Source organism: Carlito syrichta, unplaced genomic scaffold (assembly GCF_000164805.1).
Source record: "Carlito syrichta isolate Samal-C Ts95f unplaced genomic scaffold, Tarsius_syrichta-2.0.1 Scaffold315153, whole genome shotgun sequence".
NCBI lineage: Eukaryota > Metazoa > Chordata > Mammalia > Primates > Tarsiidae > Carlito > Carlito syrichta.
In genome coordinates this window covers 250,191-260,864 of record NW_007259249.1, presented here as the reverse complement: position 1 = coordinate 260,864, position 10,674 = coordinate 250,191, and positions in this window count along the sequence as shown.

The following is a 10,674-nucleotide window of genomic DNA, read 5'->3' as shown; positions in this document are numbered from 1 at the left end:
GTATCAGAATTCCTTGAATATCCGTTGTTCACATCACATGATAGAATATATTTAGTTCATTTTATACCAACTACATATACAATTGATATACAATTGTTATGTTAACAATGAGCAAAATGTCATATATACATACAATTGAATATCATCCAGTCTTAAAAGAAAAAGGAAATCCTGGGGCTTCATATAATATTTATAGCAACAATTTTATTTGCATTTGTAAAAAAATACAAATTTTTATATTTCTTAATAGCAATCAAGAATAAGTACCTACTAAATGTATTACAATGCATGAAGTGCTTTGAATCTTAAAGTTGGCAGAATATAATCTTTTCCTCAAACAGTTAAAAGAGAAGAAAGATGAGACATATTAACAAAGTTCCTGTGATAGTTATATAAACAGCTCTCTCTTTGGTCACTTTAGCTGTTGCATATTTGTTTTTTGCTTCTTCTTCTATTCTCTTGCTTTTTCACTTTCCCTGTACTATCTGCTTATCCATTACCTTCTTCCTGTCCCTCCTTTTCATTTTTGTATTTATGTATTAATTGTATAACCTTTTCTGATTTATATATGTTCTTTGTTCTTGCTGAGTGAGTATATGAGACAAGTGTGTAGAGAAGCTAAGACATAAAATAATGAAAATGGGTAGATAATTTTATAAGAAGGCAGAAGAGGTTAGGGCTTTTGATTTTGGTCATAAAAAGGTCACTAGTTACCTTGGAGTTTAAATATTTAGATTGAAATAAAATGTTGAAAACATTCAAAACGTCCAAAAATGAATTTGAAGAATTAAAAAGTGGACACTTACAAGATGTAGTAAACAGTGAAAAAGTGAATAGCTGTTCATCTTCGAATCCCCAGCATCCTTCTTTGCACAGAATGTATAGTAAATATTTACAAAAATATTGAATTGGAGTCTAAAATCCTAAAAGGCTAACTACTTATGATATTTTGTCATATACACCTAAACAATTTCATTTATCTCAAGTTAATGTGAAATAATAAACGTGAAACAAATAAAAATATTTAGGTAAATATTAGGAGTTGTTAAAGGTTGACATGTGAATTAGTTCAAGATCTTACTCAAATTATTGAGGGATGAAGCCAAGATGAAGGTAGTGGAATATGATTATATTTTTGAGATTATTACTAATGGAAATTACTCTGCTTTTTAGCAAAGCATCTGTAGATACTACTATCAAAGAAGTGTTATTGTACTTAATAAAATGAATTATTCTGGGTAATTTATTAAATATTTTCAGATGATGACATTAACATTAATTTCAGAAATCTAACTACTACCTTAAATGAAAATCTATACACACTCAAACATGCTCTGCATAAAAAGAAATCTCCCTTTGCTGTTTTAAATACATCTCAGGCAATCCCATAATTTTCTGGTCACTTGAGTATAGAAAAATTCCAGTCCATTTCAGTTCAGCTTAATACAACTTAAAGAAGTTGAACATTTTAAATTCATATCCTTTCTGCATGTTGATGGTTTAAACTTAACCTGAAGGGCTTGGTGTGAAGAAGGTAGAATCAAATCTTTTTCTCTTCTGCTTTTTTTTTTTGTCCCCATTGAGACAAGCCCTCACTCTGTCACCCAGACTGGAGTGCTGTGGCATCATCACAGCTCACAACAGCCTCAAACTCATAGGCTCAGGCAATTCTATTGCTTTCACTTCCTTAGTAGCTGCGAGTACAGATGTGTGCCACCATGCCTGATTACTTTTTAAATTTTTTGTTTAGACAAAGTCTCGCTATGTTACCAAAACTGGTCTTGAACTCCTGGCATCCAAAGATCCTCTCATCTTGGCCTCCCAAAGTGTTGAGTTTCTGCATTCAGCTCCTCCTCTGTTTCTTTATTTCTTTTTTAGTGAATGGGAGTCTAGAAAAAGGGAAGGAAGCTTTTTCTTTAACTTCAGTCCTCTTGGTTGTCAATCATATGGCTATAGAAGGAATCTAAATGACAATGCTCTCATGTGAAGTCACTGGGAATTTTGCAAAAGATTTCCCCACTGAATAGTTCACAATGTGGGAGCCATTCTCTTCACACTTTCCTTCACCTTTCTCCACAAGCAGTGCATCAATATTTCTTTTGCTGCTGGAATCTACTTCTGAAGTGGCAGCTCAAACCAGTTGTCTTCTTATCTGGGCATATCTGGTTCCTACATCCTTATAATACCAGATAGTTTGAATGTTTTGTGTTTCATAGCTGTCTTCTCTCTTCACTTTTTAATGTCTTCTGTCTTGCTCCTGCTCAAAGGTTCATGTAAGTGTCAACTTAGAATGTGAAATGCCATCTGATCTTTTTGTAGGCTCAATTTTCATAAGTGATTCTCTTGGAGCCCTCCTTATTTGAGTGGGTAGAGTAACACATCCTGCCCCCCCCTTTGAGAAAGGATAATGCAAAATTGGACCAAAATATCTGCATTTTCTACAACTCTGTTCATGGAAGCCTGTATTTCTTGTCTTCTTTCATGTAGTCTTGAGAGATGCTGGTGGGATTGATGGTATCTATTTGTCTTAGTAAATACTATTGAAAGCTATTTTTAGAATGCTTGAGATGGTACTTTAATGTAACTCTAAAGCAACAGAAAAAGTCAAATTCACAATTGATTACTTATATATTGGGCTGCAGATTTGCAGGAGCATTCTTTATTCCAAAGTATTTTTTTATTTCCTCCCAGAATTTCTATTTCTGGATAGAAATAATAAATTATGTGTAAGTATTGTTCTTTAAAAGAGTATTTAATATTTTAGTGTCATCTGTCATTCATCTCATCTATAGTTTTAAGTCCAAGACCCATCTGTATTTTTAAGATGAAACTATGGATTCTTATATGCCAATTTCTTGATGAAATTAGTTATTCATTTAAATAGTTGTCCTCGACTCCCTATCCTTAGAGACCTCACTATATGATGGCAAAATAAAAATAAATTCTATTACTGTGAATATTATTATTATTATAATTATTATTTTGAGTTGGCATCTCACTCTTTTGCCCAGACTGGAGTGCAGTGGCACGCGCATGGCCACTGCAGCCCCGACCTGCTGGGCTCAGGTGATCTTTCTGCTTCAGCCTTTCAAGTAGCTGGAACTACAGACGTACAACACCATAATCAGCTAATTTTTTGATTTATTGTAGAAATAAGATCTTGCAAGGCCTGGTGTACTGTGAATATTATTATAGCTAGTATTTACTTAAATGATTGGAAGACTTTTTGTTCCTCTCTTTTTTTCCTCATGGATATACGAGGCGAAACAGGCTGTATATACATCTATAACAAAAAAGAGATTACAGTAATATATAATGCATGCCTAAAACAATTTTTGTTAATATACATTTTATAGCATGCAGAATGAAAATAACTTCTCTATCTTCTAAAGGAGTCTACTACTAAGGAGGCTAAGTAATGTAAGAATGTTTCTTCCACATAAAGATAAATTATTTACTTTAAAAAGTAAAATATGATAACTTATCATAAATTCAGTTTGTTAAATCTGATTGAAGATTCAGTCCAAAGCCATTTTAATTTGCTTGTTGTAGGTATTTCATATGTGTTTGTTTTATACACCTGTCTTTCAGTTTCATGAAACAGTGAAGCAATTGTTTGTAGGAGCGTTTAATTTAGTATGACTGCCTTTCTTGAATCATCCATTTCCACTGAGCTGCCAGTTAAAGATGACTTCATGCTTGCTGCTACATTGTTAGTGATTGATTTGTTAAAGGAATACTGATATTTCCTTATGTTGCTTATTTTGCTCCTTCATGTATCAAGTACCCTTTTTTTGTGTGTCCCTGGTACACTTTCTTCTTCTTTTGAGAGTATAAAATAAATGTTCATAAAATAAGCTATGAATTATATTATCAGAAAATAATCCGAATGTAAATTAGCTGCTCTATAATCAGCCTTTCTCTTCTAAAAATAAAAATTAAAAAGCTACTTTTTTGAATTAAAGATTTATCTTATTCATGGCTATTATTTATTTTATCTTTAAGTTACTATTACTAAATACTTAACATACTCTGTTTACAAAATTATTCTTATTATTATATCACATCATCCCACTAAAATAGTTTCTAAGTTTTTTGTTAACTTAGTGACATATCATTTATTCATTCATCCTTCTATTAAACCATTTTTCCTAAACACCTTCTATGTGACAACATTGAGCTGTATCCTGAGAGTGTGCTAGTAAACAAGAAACAGAGTCTCTGCCCTCAGAGTTCAAAGTTTGATTGTGGAAATAGGAAAAACAAACAAACAAACAAAAACCTGTACATATATAAGGTAAAAAAAGCCGGGCTCGGTGGCTCAGCCTGTAATCCCGCGCCTTTGGGAGGCTGAGGTGAGTGGATTGCCTGAAGCCGCGGGTTCGAGACCCGCCTGGGCAGCAAGAACTCATCTCTACAATAAATCAAAAAATCAGCCGGGCATGGTAGCTCATGCCTGTAATTCCGGCTACTCGGAAGGCTGAGGCGGAAGGATTGCGGAGGCCCAGCAGGTCAAGGCTGCGGTGGACGGGAGCGGCCACTGCACTCCAGTCTGGGCGACAGAATGAGACTCCAACTCAAAAAAAAAAAAAAAAAAAAATGAGGTAAAAAAAATTTGACACTGTGATGAATATTTGAAGAAAATAAGCACAAGGTTCTTATAGAACTTTGTTGTAAGTTTTTGTGTTAAACTCATCGATTATTTAGTGTCCAGTATACAAAACATATTGCACATACATTTTCACTTCCCTAATAATTCAATATAGTTTATTTGCACTTTTAATTAATTTAGCCAAATAAATCTTTTCAACTATGATAGTTTTATTATTTAAAAACACAAATGTATAAATCAGGTAAAATTATGAACAATTAAAGAGAAATTTAATTTTCAGGAATTGTAGTTTTCAACAATGATTAGCAATGTGGGATACACGTGCCACACTTCCCATCTTTAGGATAAAGGTTAATTTCCAGACTTACCTTTCACTGGTGTTCAGTTACCCTTCTCCTTGCATGTTCCAATCTTGCTCCTGAGCATGACTTACTTTTTCTTGGCTTTGGCCCTCTAAATGTACCACTTCCTACATATTCTATATTCCCTGTACTCTCTTCCCATTACTATCTTTCAGCAGGATTATAGTATCTGATACAGTCAATAAATTTCTATTAAATAAATAAATAAATGAAAGAATGCCACAATGTAATAGGAAAGGTAGTTCTGTTTATATGTTAGAGTCTGGAATGTAATTGACCTGTCTTGAAATTATTTTACTCTTTCTTGTTTGTAGCTAATGTCCTGTGATTCTATATTTAATGAATGTTTACCCTCATTTGGTATTTTAGATGACCACAAAAGGCATTAAATAATTTAGATAATATTTAAAACAAATTTAACTCAAATCTAAAATTTTAAAATAACTAATTTTAAGGAGAGGAAGCAAGGAGTAAAATATGCAAATGACAATTAAGTTCACGAACTCATCTTGGAAAAAGTGCTACATACCTCATTGCTGAATATCATTACAATCACCTTTGAGGTACTCCCCTTGGGAATCTATGCACTGATGCTAGCACATATCATCAAAGCAATTTTGGAGCTCTTTATCTGGAATGGCCGTCAAAGCTGTCATAGCAAGAATGTTGGAGTTTGAATTATAGCAATGAACAAACATTACATTTCTTTTTAAAAGTAGCAAGAGTGAAAGCGAAATCAGGGACATGTTAATCCAAGTTTATGGGGACAATGCTATGAAGAAAATGGCAGTGTACAAATGAATTAACATTTTTTTAAGGGGAGAGAAAGTGTCACTGACGAAGAGCGGATAGAACAACCAGTAATGAGCAGAACTGATGAAAAAATTCATTGAATTGTGTTTCAAAATCATCAGCTGACTGTGAGAAGCATAGCAGACCAAATAGACAGCAATAGAGAAACAGGAAAATCTTAACTGCAAATCTTGGCACACACAAAAAAAAAGGTGTGTGCAAAAAATACAATCTCCCAAGGAGCTCTTGCATCACGACAATGCACCAGCTCACAAAGTACTGTCTGTGAGGGAATTTTTAGCTAGTAAACAAATAACTGTATTGGAATACCCTCCCTACTCATCTGATCTGACCACCAATGACTTTTTTCTTCATTTAAAGATAAAGGAAATGTTGAAAGACAGATTTTTTATAACATTCAGGACTTCAAGGGTAGTATGACGACAGCTCTGATGGCCATTCCAGAAAAAGAATTCTAAAATTGCTTTGATGGGTGGACTAGATGCTGACATTGATGCATAGCTTCCTAAGGGGAGTACTTCATGGGTGACTGTAATGAAATTCAGCAATGAGGTATATAGCACAATTTCTAGGATGGGTTTGTGAACTTACTTGTCAGATCTTATAGTAAGTCATGATCCATTTCTACAATTCCGACAGAGTAAGAAATCATTATATTCTGCTGTAGTAGTTTAAGATACAAGCTATAGATAGGAAAAGTTATCTTGGATTTTGGTTGAGTGGTTTCTCATTTAAAGGACCAGGATATCTTTATATATAGCAAAATTCATCTGTATTGGTAGTCTACCTGCTTTACTTTATGTTGCTTACATCAAGAAGATTCTACTCTCAAATTATTTATTTGTATATTAATCACACTGATGATAGAAATTCAAATTCAGCATGTTACTTTGTTTATAGGTAAATTCCATCTAATATAGAATAAGAAATTTTATTTTACTTTATATAAGAGGCAATAAAAAATGCTGTAACAATAAATAAGGAGCTTTAAGCAGTTAGTGATTTTTAGATGAAATAAGAAAATCATGGACAGCTGAAAATTTTTTGACTTTTGGAACCAATGATTAATTCCTTTTATGTTAATGAAGTTAGAATAAATATATAGCCTACTAGATAATTCTTAAATTAAAATACATACTTTGCTTTGTTTTTCCTTAAATAAAATTGAGGAGACATCTAGCATGTTTACCAAGTAACCATTTCTAATTATGTTGACTAGATAACCAAACTACCATGGAAAGACCCCAGGAACAAAATACAGCCCCTAGGTTGAGGGGACTAGGAAGACAGAGTGACTTGCTTCTCATCAAGCACAAGAAGATTCAGCAGAGTTGCAGCTCCAATATAGAACTAAAATGCTAGGCCAAGATTCCTAGGGAGAAGTTCAATTGAATGGATTGGTCCAACTCAGCAGGGAACAGGGGAAGACTGCAACCCAGTGAGCACATGGATGCACAAGGTTCACTGTGAACATATGAGATAGTAAAATCACAACAAAGAGACCAATTCTAGACCCCATGGCTGTGGGGTTTGTTCAATAAATGAATGGGCAAGCAGAGTCTGAAAGCTGTAGAGATATTACTACGACTGGGAGTCAGGGGACATAAGACCACTGAGGTGGATATCTGAATGTGTAGTGCTGGTGAAAAATTGTACACAAACCTAAGTGCGTTTTCATCTTCTGGGGTGTATTTGAAATGCTTAGCAAAATGGGCAAGCTTATGGACTGTTAAACACCAAACTCCTTAAGTTTTCTTTATTGATTTTTGAAGTCATCCATTTTAATTAACCTCTTTTCATGCTTCCTTGACCTTTCCTTGTAATTTTCTACTTACATTTACGGACTAAGAAGTGAGATATAATATGAAAATTTCTTCCTTAAATTAACAAAGAAATTTGTTTAAATGGTCAAGACTAACTTTTTCACTGATATTTTTAGGCAAAGAAAATAATAAGTGAAGATATAAGCATCTAAATATAATAATTATCTGAAGTTGACACAAATAGGCTGTAAAATAACATATTTGCCTTTTTGAATTTTCTATCTAGGAATGTAGCCTTTTTGCATGTCAGTTGTGTCTGTAACCAGGTGATCTCCTAAAATTGGTCAGATCTCAGGACATATCTCTAATCCAGGAAGCGTAAAATATAGAATGCCAATGTCAAAGTAGAAATTGCTTTCACCATAGTAACTTATCTTTATTGCCGAGTCTTGCTATTTTCTTGAATGTCACTCTTACTTTTGTGCTTTTCTTGTTCCTTGTGTTTGCTTTATTCACTCCTAATATTTCTCGTAATTTTAATTTCATAGAGGCAAACATACATATGCTCTAACTTACATACTAGTCCTAAACTATCTTTGTAGAAGCTTAAGTCTTAGTGGTCAATTATGTTCAAAATTTTGCTCTGTTTACTACATTGCGGTCCTTATTTTTTATTCTAAAATGATCCTATTCAATTTAGACAATGCCTAGATACGATGAATATACACAATCTCTCTTTCTACACATTTTCAGGATTTGAAAATCCATTGGCAATCTGAAGGTCTGTGTTGTTTACAAGATCACTAGAATTTTCTCAGTGGGATATCCTTATGTGCATCACAGTTTATTTTGCAAAGGGGGGATATTTTTAACATATCTGAAGTGCATTATCTGATTTTATTTCTTTATTTTCAGCTTTATTGAGGTATATTTGACTTATAAATTTATATGTATTTAAGTTGTATGATGAGTTTTGTTATATATGTGCATTCTGAAATGATTATTACAATCAAGCTAATTAACATACCCATTACCTCCATAGTTAACTTTTCTCTCTTTTCCTTGTTTTGTGTGTGTGTGTGTGTGTGTGTGTGTGTGTATGTGTGTGTATGTGTGTGTGTGTGGTGAGATTACTTAAGGTTTATGTTCAGCAAATTTCAAATATGTAATATATTATTGTTAACTATAGTCACCAGGTTGTACAGTAAGTCTGCAAAACTTATTTATGTTATAATTGCAAACTTGTACCCTTTGACCAACACCAAATGATTGTATTTATTTTGAAAAACATAAATGTCTCTTTCTAAGAATGCAGTAGATCTTTTAAAACATTTTCTTAAATCATTACAGCTGGTTATATTGTGGTGATGTCTTTCTTTCCCCAACTCAGTAGTTATGTTATTAGATAGTAATGTTATACCCCTTCAAGTGCCTTTTGGTCAGTCAATAACTTCTTTTAAAATTGCACTGCATCTATCAGTTTTAATACAATATGTACTTATCTATTTGTGTGTGAATGAGAATTTTTTATTGTGGCAAAACATACACAACAAAATTTACCATTTTAACCATTTAAAAGTATACAAATCAGTAACATATATTACATTCACAACATTGTGCAACAATCACAATATCTCCAGAAAATATTATACTGCAATATAGATATACTACTTTGTAGCATGTATTATCACTTTATTACTTTTTATAGCTGAATAATACTCCATTATGTAGTCATACTGCATTTTGTTTATCTATTTGCCAAAGGATATTTGGGTTATTTCCACTTTTTGGTACTGTGAATAGGGCTGCTATAAACATTTGTGTACAAGTTTTCATTTGAACACCTGTTTTTAATTCTGTTGGTATCTGTCTCTGCACTGGTTGCTGGGGGAAATGTATTGGCAAGTTTATTTTATTCTGGTGGAAATTGAGATGGATATTTTTAGATATCTCTCGAATTTGCTTTATTCACATGAGAATTCAAGGATGGAGCCTGAATCACCAGTATAGTGTTAGAAGCTGTAGACGTTTGTGAGTATGTGCTATAGAGTACTGTCATTAATGATTAAGGAGTTTTAAACCTGGCTCACCAAGACAAGAAGACAAGAATGAGGGAAGTGACATAATTTGACTTATGGCTTAAAAATATTACTGTTTGCTGCAGAAGAATAAATTGAAAAGACAAATCAAACAGGTAAGTTCAGTAGTTCAGGCAAGACATGATGTATCAGTACCTTCTTTTGCTAGTAATTTCTTTTTTCATTCCATGAGTCCATTTCTATCAACTCCAGAAGTTATTTAAAGGGCAATATGAAGTGGTTTTTTTGTCTTATTAAAAGACACACATGGGTAAAATTGGCAGGTGGGAATTTCAACTTGTACTAAAATTGTGTTTTGATTTTACTTTTTCAACCTTTTTCTAAACCATAGTAGGCCAGGATTAGGCTTAATAGAATAGAAAAATAAAGAGAATGATAATAAATAAAAATAAATGATATGTTTTTTCATGTAGAACATTTCTTGATGGTTTTGTAATTTTTGGAAACCTTTATTGAGTACCTTCAGAACAAAGTCCCATATCTTAATTTGGCATTCAAAGCTCTCCATGCCCAAACTGTCTGCTTTCCAGTCTTATTTTCTTTTTTCTTTCTTTTTTTTTTTTTTTGAGTTGGAGTCTCACTCTGTCGCTCAGACTGGAGTGCAGTGGCCGCTCCTGGTTACCACAGCCTCGACCTGCTGGGCTCCGGCGATCCTTCCACCTCAGCCTTCCGAGTTGCCGGAATTACAGGCGCGTGCTATCACGCCTGGCTGATTTTTTGATTTATTTTAGAGATGAGGTCTCACTGCCGAGGCAGGTCTCGAACCCCGGGCTCAGGCAATCCACTCACCTCAGCCTCCCAAAGGCGCAGGATTACAGGCTGAGCCACCGAGCCCGGCTCAGTCTTATTTTCTATCACAATTCTATTCATATTTTTCTTGCTACCAATAGGTAGCTCTAAAAAAGTTTATTTTATTTTATGTCTCAATGCCTTTGCTTATGTTCTTTCCACAATACATGGTAAATTTATTCTTCATGCTTTAAAACTTAGTCATTAATCACTATTCCTAGAAAGATTTTGGTGAC